Source organism: Zea mays, chromosome 3 (genome assembly GCF_902167145.1).
Source record: "Zea mays cultivar B73 chromosome 3, Zm-B73-REFERENCE-NAM-5.0, whole genome shotgun sequence".
Classification (NCBI taxonomy): domain Eukaryota; kingdom Viridiplantae; phylum Streptophyta; class Magnoliopsida; order Poales; family Poaceae; genus Zea; species Zea mays.
In genome coordinates, this window is record NC_050098.1 from 229,502,463 (window position 1) to 229,514,265 (window position 11,803).

At 37.5% G+C, this 11,803-nt stretch overlaps 1 pseudogene across 1 annotated transcript; it reads right to left on the minus strand.

Annotated features, from left to right (window-relative positions):
• Window positions 1-1,837: 1,837 nt before the first annotated feature.
• LOC103651588 (uncharacterized) lies at window positions 1,838-11,034 on the minus strand (annotated as a pseudogene). Its single transcript, NR_163236.1, has 10 exons — window positions 10,945-11,034; window positions 7,108-7,389; window positions 5,983-6,138; window positions 4,333-4,392; window positions 3,946-4,248; window positions 3,682-3,836; window positions 3,003-3,183; window positions 2,799-2,923; window positions 2,296-2,673; window positions 1,838-2,206 (listed from the first exon to the last, which is right to left on the minus strand). The product of NR_163236.1 is annotated as an uncharacterized protein (transcript).
• Window positions 11,035-11,803: the final 769 nt, after the last annotated feature.

Sequence of the window (11,803 nt, forward strand, 5' to 3'; positions counted from 1 at the left end):
TACAGCGTTACACATACTCAGCTAAGCAAGATGTGGAATTTTCAAGAGATGACAGGAAAATGAGTGGAAAAGATGGAGAAACAAAATCATATAGGCAAAAAATGTTGCTTAAAAAGGCAATGAAGGTAGTAAACCAAGCTAGTATGTCAAAGGCAGGGAGTGATAAGGCTTTGGACACAATGGATGAACTGTTGGAGATGCTTGGGCGTTTAGAGCCAGATATAGGATGTGAAAATGCTGGTGGTGCAACTACTGGAGAGGGCAACCATGTGGGTGTTCTTTTATATAAAATTGTTGAAAATTTTATTCAAAACTTAATTATTGCTAATTGTAAAAATTAAACGTTGCAGGGCGAAGAGGATGATGTTGGAAACGCTGGAGATGAACATGTATCGCAATGTGATAACGAGGAGCATGTGGCAGTACATTCACGACAACAAGTAATATTATGGCAAAAAACAATGTAATTTATGTATAGTGCAAACAAATGGGATGATTTATACATTATTTGTAATATTGACTATAATGCACTAATGAGTAGGATGGAGACTTAAATATTGATGCACATCATCAATCTGAACTGCAAATGACGCTTGTTGGAAATGATGATTGTGAAGGAACACAATATGGGGATGTTAGAAAGGTAGGAAATCTAAATTTATTAAATTGCAGATATTATGTATATTTAATGGTAGTAACTATTTATAATTTGGCATCATAACATATGTACCTATAAATACTTCTTTGTATGGCATGTAGAGACTGGAATATGATGTAGATGGCATAAGCTTATTGCGTCCAATTAATGCAAGGCCAAAGGGAAGGACAATAAAAACTAGTGAACAAAGAGTTCTAAAACTAGGTGCGAAAGGAGAAAAGAAGAAGACTCGAAAGTGCCAAAAATGTGGCATTGCTGATGGACACAACAGTCGAACCTGCTTGTCTGTAGAGGAAAATAGGGTTAAATTGGCTAGCCTTGCCGATAGAAAAAGAGGACGACCGCCTGGGTCTAGAAACAAAAATTCAACAATGGCCCCACAGTGGAATTAGACATCCACATCAAAAAAACATAAACATACTGATTCTGAAGAACATGGTTCGGATGACGATAATTTGGCAGAATTGTAAAACATTTATACATAAATAATGGATGATATTGAAATATTATGATCATGATACTATTTGATGATTATGAATATTTACGTTAAAAGCTCACTGTATGGATTATATCTATTAATGCGACGTAATTATTTGTTATGAGCTATGCTACTGATGGGTTTGTTTGGCTATATAATCATATATTCACTGCATCTCATACAGTAATTATGTTGAAAGAATCAAATATCCGGCGAAATGAAGTCAATATGTAGGGGCTGGCGCTAAACAAAAATACTAAATGAATAATCGTAAACATGTTCAGTTATATGCATAAACAGCATCAGATTTATGCATAACTGAACAAATATAGGCAACACATTAACACTGGATAAACAAAGATAGGCGCATTCAGTAAATAAGTACATAAAACAAGATAAACCTGTTCATTTATATACGTAAACATTATCGGATTTTTTGCATAGTCAATACAAGGAATTATTGAAAATATTGAACAAAACTGATCAAAGATAAGCAGCACAATGAAGCTGGATAAACAGGCGCATAAAGTAAATAAGTATACAAAAAAACATAAACATATTCAGTAATATGCATAAACAGTATCAGGTTTTTGCATAATCAATCCAGAGAATAACTGAAAAGACTGAATAAATGAACTTAGAAAGAAAGCATATAAATGAAGAACATCACTGAATAAGATATAAAAACATAAGACAAATGATAAAGTGCAGAACTATCATATATAAATATAACCATCTAAAACATATCTGGTACGATGTATATAAGAGTTTGCTAAGAGCTGCATATGGACATAAGTATTATCTGAATCCTAACATAAGCCAACAGACCAATATTTACATGAACACCATTCAGTGACACTACCCTAAACTAAGCTAGAACTGAGATAACTTGAAACCACCAAAAGCCATCAGACCATGATGTTCATACTAATATTAAGATAGTAAACTATACTAGGCTACTACTGAGAGAACTTGAATCTGTCCAGGTGGGAGACCACGAAGCTGTTTCTATTTAGTCGATGGAATATTAGGTAATGCAGTACAAGAGAGCGAATGTCCTCTGAATAATCCTGCAAACAAATATAAGGAAAGGTGAGTTAGACATAACTGTACATACATTATGTCATAACAACAAAAAAAATTTCTATGTATTATGTACCGGATCAATGACTGCATTCATAGCTCCAACCATGTAGTCGTAGTTCTGCATATATCTCATGACAAAGAATCCACAATCATTAGACCCCAATTTCATTGTTGGGCAGTTATTCATGAGTTCAATAGGGTACTTCAAAAAAGCAGGGAGAGCTGATCTTGGTCGAGCATTTTGAATAGCTAGATTGAGCCTACTCATCATTAACCTGGCCCATGAAACCTTCCTATCACCCAAATCCATAGGTATACAATGGTAATTTTTCCAGATAGTCCCACCCATCTCTGGTCCATAAGGGTTGGAATCTAACACATGTATGCGTCCAATCTGAAGATTAACAACATACAATGTCCAATGTCCAGATCGTAGCATGGGTACCATTATCTACATGCACACAAAATGGAAATAACAAATGTTTAATACACTAAGGTTGATATGGATGATTGGATTAAAATTTAAATGCAGCAAAATGAGGTGAGAGTGTGGAGGGTGAAGGAACAGAAATTAACTGATTTGTAGTCATCCAGCTGCTTGAAAGAAGGCAGTGTCTCAATAGGTAACTCTCCAAAACTGAAGGGTCAAATGGACGAGGAGACTTACTATGTTGCTCCTGCTCCTCAAAGTTCAATATAGCCTAATAGGATAGAGAAGTATTATGTAATTTCCATTAAAGATATGCATTTAAAAAAGAGGTATAAATGTAGAAGTCATACCCCAACATTAACATCTAGAATGAGCTGGTGAGCATTGAGTGGAGGAATATGTTTAGACCAGTCATCACGGACACACTCAATGAAACATTGCATAAACACGTTGTCGAGACATGCGCCATCAGCAAAAGATTGTTGTATGTCACAACAATTGGCGCGATGTTCACCAAAGTCAATTATATTTCTACATAAGAAAAGATTGAGCATACAACAAATAGAAACAAATGTTATTTGTATAAATGAGATATAAAATTACATAATATATATGAAACTTGACCATTGAATTGAAGGTACTATATGGGAATAATGAGATACAAAATTACATAATATGCAACTTGACCACCCTCTCTCAGCCATAATAATGGGAATTCTAGTATTTCAATTTTCTGTTTTTCTCTTTTATGTAAACTTGCTGTTTTTGACTTTGGAATGTCTGGCACAGCCTGCTGTTGGAGCTGACAGAAGGAAAGTGGATGCTCAAGGCAATGTTCTATAGAAGCTACAACTCAAAGTTCAGTCATGTGTATAGCTATTTTGCTTTCGCTTCTATTCAATGCTAAATATTTGGGTGCAAAGATTGAATAAAACTTAATAGTATCAATACCATTGCCACGATGTTGTTCATTCAGAATTAAAAAGAATTAAAAAATATGCCAAGTCAAAGAAATTGAAAATTATGTACCTGTCCAATTCAATGAACCTAGAACACAAGTATGCCCGAAGAGCGCGAGCACATTCTAATTCAGATAAGAAGAGACCTGGTGCAGAAACACTCCCAATAGGAGTCTTGTCAAATACTGGTCCAGAATCATTTTCAACTGTGCCACCTACCACTGTCTGACCTTGCTGCACAAAAAATATGAAGTATACGTTAATAAGAATATGTAAACATGAAATGCAAGATATCAAGACAGAAAAGATATATAAGTAAAGCTTAAATACTAACAGTATTTGGTGTAACAGATTCATCGGCCCGAAGAACCTCATCAATCAATTCTCCAAATGTAGCAGCTAGATTGGACTGCTTTGTACCAATAGTATTCAAACATTGCTTGATAGAGGCAAATATTTTGCCAACCTCTAAGTCATAATCAATCAACGTAGCTTGGAACTTCTGGCGTTGATGTACAGGAAGCATCTGAATCTTATTTGCCATCAAGTCTTGCATAAGAGGGAGTTGGATGATTATATTGGGAAGTCGATCATGTTGATTTGGGTCTTCATCAAAAGTTTCTGGCCTCATAGGAAACTGAAGTAAAAAAAGATAATAATGATATGATAAGTATGGTAAAGCAACAGACAAACAAAGATCATAGTGGGTATATGACCTAACCTCAATCTGGCAAGTAGTTGGCGATTTTTAGACGTAACATGTCTCACTGCTGCTACGAAACTGATGAAACGGGATCAAAATTAATAATTATGTATATGGATTGACGCATGGCATGAATTGATATCGTTATATGACTACTAAAATCAAGATGTGTATTCCAACTAAGAAAGAAAAGAAGACCACAAACTATATTTCAAACCATCTAGCCATGCATACTGCAAGTTTCAGCTTCCATATACAAGGATAGCAATCCTGACACCTCTTATTTATCAGGACATTCTAAATGTAATATAGATTTGATAGGGAGCCATATTATAGTAAACGCAAGCAAACATTTCTACATGAATATATACTTTCAGTGGCTGTTTGCTTGGGATCCCTAGGAAACCTGATAGGCATATTATAGTGAACGCAAGAAAACATTTCGACATGAATGTCGGTGTTTTGGGTCCGACCGCACACCCGGGGTTGCCCCTCAAGGTGTTTTTAGGAGTAGAACGGTGTCAACAACTGTAGCAAAATGGTTCGTGCCGATTGCACGAGGGACAGTGGACAAGGTTTACAGGTTCGGGCCGCTTAGAGATGCGTAACACCCTACGTCCTGGTGAGTATGCTTGGTGAACGAGATTACAAGAGAGCTCTCTGAATCGAGAATGCAGAGAGTTGATGTGGTGGCTAAGTAATAGGTTCGATCGTTCTGAAGGGGTGCCCCCTAGGCCTTATATACTTGATCGTGGGGCAATACATGTGGATATGATAACAACGAGTAGCTAAAAGATAGTGAACTGCTTGAGTTTATCTCCATGTAATTCTGCCGACTTATCCTCGCATGGCTTCGTTGCACGGGGGCTCCAGCGCGGGAAAGTCGGATCTCTGTTGCAATCACTCGCTCGACGTTGTGGGCCGTCCGGGTTTGCACCAATCCGGCCTCATGTCGCTCTGCTTTACTGGTTGTCCCTCCCCAGGCCCACGAAAGAATGACCTTACGATTTATTGGGCCCTTGGGCCTTTCGTGAGGTCTTTTACTCTTTTAGTGGACCCGGGGGATATCTATCCCCCACAATGAATATATACTTTCAGTGGTTGTTTGCTTGGGATCCCTAGGAAACCTACCAGGCACAGGCAGTGCTCCCAGGCGCACAATTTCATCTGCCTGGGGTCATGATCAATGCCTGGCAGATCCCAATCAAACAGACAAATAGTCCCTCACCACACCCATTTGCAGTACTGTTCATGGCTCGAGTTTGATCAGAATATTTACTTTACAAAGAAAATGCAAGAATGCGCAATAACAACCAGTAAGATGAGTCAAGCAAATCCATGCAGTAGTACTAGTCTACTAGAGGGTAATTATATAATATCTAAGACAAAGTTAATCATAAATGGTGCTCCCAAAAATTATTACTTTGGATCAACTTGGTAACCCAACCATAGAGTTTTTTTTCAGAAAGGGCTACTTAATGTTTTATAACTTGTACTATGTCAGGTTTGAGTGTAAAAACATAATGCACATTTTGGGTTCAAAGGTACAAGCTAACTAATAGGCTACTAAATTGATGAAACAGAATCAAAATTAATAATTATGTAACTAGTTGTAAATAACATTGTTATAAAGAACAGGAAAATATGATAGAAGAAATGAAGACTCACAGGGCAAACACCAAATGGTTCACCACCCTGGCGAGGCTTCCGCTTATCGGCCATTGACAATGCCCTTATAATATTCTTATTAAAATACTTTATGCGTGGAGTGCCATTTTTGTTGTTTGGAGCAGCAGCATGATGCAAATGATCCAAATAATACAGCTACATAATATAAATATTTCATGAGAGTCATATACAAATGAACGTAAACACATAATATGTCTATGTATTTTCAAATTGCAAATGAATAATCTAATAAAAGATTTGACAACTTAATTTTGAAACTTACAAGAACAATGATGGAACAGCCATATATCGTCGCTGACACATTGTTAATGCTCCTGTTGTGCCATCTCTGGGCAGCCTCACATAAGTCACTAAAAATTAGATGGCACCAATCAATTTGAGGGAATCGCTCCATTTCTTCTGTAAGTACAACCTCATTGAAAGAAATAGACCAGCTAGCTGTTGGGAATAGCAGCCGGTTGAAGAGAATGAGAAAAAAACATCTGATAGAAATATCATCATCCTGGCCTAGCCTCAATCTGTCTTGGAGCTTTGAAATAACAAACTCATCCTTGCTAATATTCAATGAGGCCCGAAGTGTTGCCGCAGCGTTCGCTTCATTAATATTAAGGGGCTTTCCACCACCCAAATTTGGAAGACCCAATATCTGATGGACAGTCTGCTTGGTGTTTTTGAGTTCTTTGTCTGGACCAATACGAAGAGTCATGTCCCTGGGGTCTAGCTTCTGCATGAGCCAACAGAGAAGTGTTCGACATCCAATTGCATCAATTGTCATGTCAAGAATACTAGAAAATCCTTTTCTGACTATAGCTTGACGTTGCCTTTCATTCAATATCTGAATGGACGCAAGAACATCTCCTGGGTTGCATCTGATGTTGAGCTTCTGAAATGAAAAGGTAGATAGATGGATAAATATGTGAATACTTAAATATCACAATTTATGCTTTCTTATTTATACAAAGTTACTTGTACTATGACTGTTTTGTATTAATGAGCTAAGGTAATGTAGAAAGGTATAAATTTCAGCACATAAGATATGTATTGAGATTAGATGCATGATTAAAATATTGGAAACGATTAATTTCTGCAATGTTGTGAACTCACCTGCGTCTTATTTGGGGCATCCATTGAGATATTGCACTTCTTTTTGGGTGGCTCAAAGTCATCATCATCATCCACATTAGGCATAGTAATGTTTTCAGCAGCAGCTGCAACGCCCGTCTTTCTATGCTGTGGAGGATCACCATCAGACGACGTATTTGTAGGGTCTGCCATGTCAGTCGAGCATGGAATGTCAACACTGAAACATTCTTGACTTGACTCAATGATTAAACGCTTCGGATTGGTTGGGGGTCGATCAACCTTCCGCATTGTTGAAACAGCAGCCTACAAAAGAACAATGTAAAACATATGCGCTTCATTGAGTTAGAACAACATATACACCAATGATTATACGAACTAATTGAAAAAATGTCATTAATTGTGTTTTATGACCCTAACGAAATAAATGTCAACACAGTCAAACATCAAAAAAATTATATCATTGCCTTATAAAAATTGCCATTTACATATATGCAAACCAACAGACTGATAATAGAAACAATATTTACTCAAGAAAATGTATATTTATGCAATATTAGTAGTTAATAAGCATCAACATAAATATGTATATATGACTGAATAAACATGCAAACAAATGTTCAAATATTATTTCTTTTTTCCTTTATTTTTCCCCTTCTTCTAAACTGAGTGTATTGCCCTTGGTCCCCATCACATCTGTTCGTTCGTTTCTTGACAGGAAATAAAATAGTTTTTGCATTCCTGAAAAGTGTAAATCTGTGATAGTTTTAAACCATGTAGTACATTTGTGCATAAAAGAATGTTGCAGATGTTGGATTGATCCATCAAGTAGTATATTTGTTTCTAATTCTCAATACTGAAAATATATCAGTTTATGGAGGTGAAATATTGAAATTAAAACGTGACTAACTATTGTGAATTCAATGTATTGGAGGGATCTGCTCTTAATGCTGGCATATACTATCCACACGGTGAAGTGAAGAAACGAACGTACAGATGGGAATTGACAATTAAGCTACACACTATTACGGTAGAGACATTAGAAAATTTGGCGGTGCCGAATGCTATCAAGAAACGAACGAACAGATGTGATGGGGATTGGGGGCAATACAGTAAGTTTAGGAGAAGGGAAAAATAAAGGAAAATGAAATAATAAAAAGAGGTGAGAATACTATTTTAAAGAGTAATAGCACTTGTAAATACTACTATAGAGAAGGTCACATTAAAAATACTATAAGGGAGAAACCTGTTAAAACAAGTGTTATAATAGAAAAAAAACTCGGTATTTTTTGTAAATGATTCTGTTAGCAAGACCTATGTGAGCAAAAAACAGGTGTTCGCAAAAATTCGCAGCGCCGTAAGCACATATGGCCAAGTCACCCCGAGCTAATCATTTGCTTTCAGCTAGTTTGGATTGGTTTGATTTGTGGCTGTTAGCTATGTGCTAAGATCGGTTTATGATTGTTGAGTGATTAGTTTGGTTTGCTAGAACCGCCTCTATGTTGAAAAAAATGCAGAACAGAGGATAAAAAAGGAATTGTATCTTGTTGTTCAGAGCCACTAAAGAGGGCAAACACGCCATTCTCATCCCTGCCTTTTCTTTCTCTGTGGATAGATGGCAGGTTTCTCTCTTTCTCTGTGGTTTATGGTCGATTTAGGGGAGGAAATCCTGCTGGTCTAACTTTTGTTTTGTTGTTGGCAGCGTGGTACTGGGTTGCACAGCTGTGTAAGCCACTAGAAACCCTTACCTCACAACTTGTCCATTTCTGTAGGACTATAGCCTTCAAAAAGGAAAAAACAAAAGGGAATAGAATCTGCCTGGGCAATGTTATCTAGTCATCTGTTAGTCAAGCTTATTGCTTCCTTGGTGCCGATCGGTTATAAACTACTAATTGCAACTAATCATCTTATCGGTGTCCTCCCCATTATAAGTCTAGGCTAGGTTTGTCACTGCTTCATTCTGAGGCTGGGACTCAATTTGTCCATACTTTTGTTACTTTATTCTAAATATATCTATGTTATCATCTTATAGGACCTAGCACCCCTTTTCGTGGCGGCGGTGCTCCTTTTGGTACAGATGTCCCATTTGGACCACCAGGTCCTGACATGCTCCCGACATTTGTCAATTGGAGTACCTATGGAGCTGTGACACCAATACAAGATCAAGGAGACTGTGGTAAGCATGCAATGTCACTACCTATTAGCAATTCGCTACTGTAACTTATATGCATAGTTGCTGAGCGCACACTATTAGACCTGAGCTTGTAATTTGTTCTTTAGGTTCGTACTGGGCATTTGGTGTCACCGGTCTCATAGAGGCAGCTCACTTCATACGAAACAAGGAGTTAATAAAACTTTCTGAGCAACACCTGATAGATGGAAACAACCTCAGGAACTTTGGATGCAAACATGGATCATGCTCCGAGGCCCTAGACTACATTATGAGAAACGGTGGAATTATCAATGCAGAAAGTTACCCATACAAGGAAGCCCAAGGGCCTGTCCGGTCTATCACGGTACATAATTCAACCTCCCCACCACACTTGTTTCCACATCAAAATATCAAACCCTACTTCATAAAGGTATGTATAATTCACATCATTGCATATATCTTCACCCACACAATTTGAGCATACAATGAGTCCAAAAGAACAGGTCCGTGAACCTTTATCAAACTTAAAGGCTCTATGATAAATAACTGAACCATAATCGCACAAGAACAGTAAGATCAATGAAGATAATAACTAAACTATATATATATATTTAGCACCATGCACATAATAATTTATTTCCTTATACAAATTAGGTGAGACAACAAGTCATTTTAGCCTATTTAGAAATTAGATGCGCATTGATTTGGGCCTTGTTTGGAATAGCTCTAGCTCTAGGAAATTTGGTAGAGCAGGTCATTAGGTGCTCCAAAAAATCATGGAGCTGAAGTTGTAAACTTTTAGAAGCCATTTCAATAAGTCATTTTGTTTATTAATTAGATTAAAAATATTTTAAAAGTATTTAAATTGATATTATAAATTACAGATTCACACTGGAGCTAGAACTTGGAGTCATCCCAAACACCCCCTTATTACTAAAAATCGAAGACAGAAATATAAGAATTAATTGTAATTATTTATGAGCTGCTCTAGCAGCGCCAAGTAAATTTGACAAGCTTTAATATTAATGCAATTAAAATATGTTAACTTATCTTATTAATTAATATTATTGTAAAGTTTTGAAACATGTTTAAACAAATATTTTATTTAAACAATATTTGTCTACATGATATATGGAAACCGTAGAAAAGCATAGACACCTAACTACTAATAATTACGTATGAGCTATTACACTTATCTATGTGGTGCCTATTCTAACTACACTCTACCACTACTCACCGTATATCGTGTATCCATGGTAAGGATGACAACCTCCTTATATAGGCACACATGAGTCATGGATGAGTGACATATGTCTAAATTTAAAAAAGTCACAATAAATGTAGGTCTAGAAAATTTCTTAAGGCAACAAATATCTTTGCTTCATGTCTTGCCATGATGGTTGTAGAAGATTCTATAATCTCGTCTTATTTCATGAATATCCCATGGTTACCCATGGTTGTTTTGTAGAAGGTTACTGAAAGTTGTTTTGTTCTTTGCATGACTATGCTTTGTCATGCTTATTATAGAAGTTTCTAGAAACTTAGCTCTATTTCTTGTATGAAAAATATTTGGGTGAATTTTTCCTTGTGTATTTTAACAGCTAGGTCGAGGACACGGCGACGAGGAAGTTGTTCCAAAGGACACCATGGTCGTGGTTGCTAAAGTTTGGATGACATCGGGAGAGGGAAGAGATCATGGGCGTGCTCACCTGCGGCTCAAATCGGTAGTGACAACTCTCGTTGAAGATGGCTTACTCTTTGTCTTGAAGAGTAATACAACATTATTCGGGCTATAGTGGAGCGATAGCAAGTTGGTGGCTTAGGCGGGTGTGAGGCTTCACAATAAGGGCATTAGTGTTGATTTATAGCTAGAGGAACAACGATTCACAATGGAGGAAAAATATTGACCAACGTACTATGGGTGGCGATGTAGTCACAATGTTGTCATAATTTCTCGTGGTTGGCAGGGCAACTTGGCTCATGGTGGGGCACACCTCCAGTGGTGATTAGGGCGAATGGTCGGTGTGTGCTTAGGCGAGTGCACGTGATTTTGCCAAAGCAGCTCTCTACAGTGGTATGTCCTTTTTAAGGTCCACAACATAACACTTCAACTTGGCAGCTTGGCTTGCATGAAAAAGCTACTTTATGGCAATGGATGTAAGTGGGAGGGTTGTTGCTAGAGCGCACAGTCGTCAAGGAGACCAGAAGTAGACTTGTGGTTTCTTCGCCCATGTTTCTCACCATAGATGGTGTTGGGGGACTGCTTCGTCGCCGAAGGTCCTTTAAGAAGAAACACCTTCGGAAGATCAGCACATAAGCAAGTACAAGTGCGAAGGTACACACCGAAGCTACCATCCAGGGAGCTTCGGCATAGCGACATGCCTTGAGATGAAGGACTGCACCGACTGAAAGAGGAAAAGACCAATCGGTCCATGATAATTTGTGTCATGATTGTAACTAGTTGTCGAGGACATAAATGTAATTTTGACCAGGCTGCGTCCCGTGCCTATAAATAGGTGAACAGTACCCCCATACTGTTCACGCTGGCCTGTACTCGCTGGTGCGTCA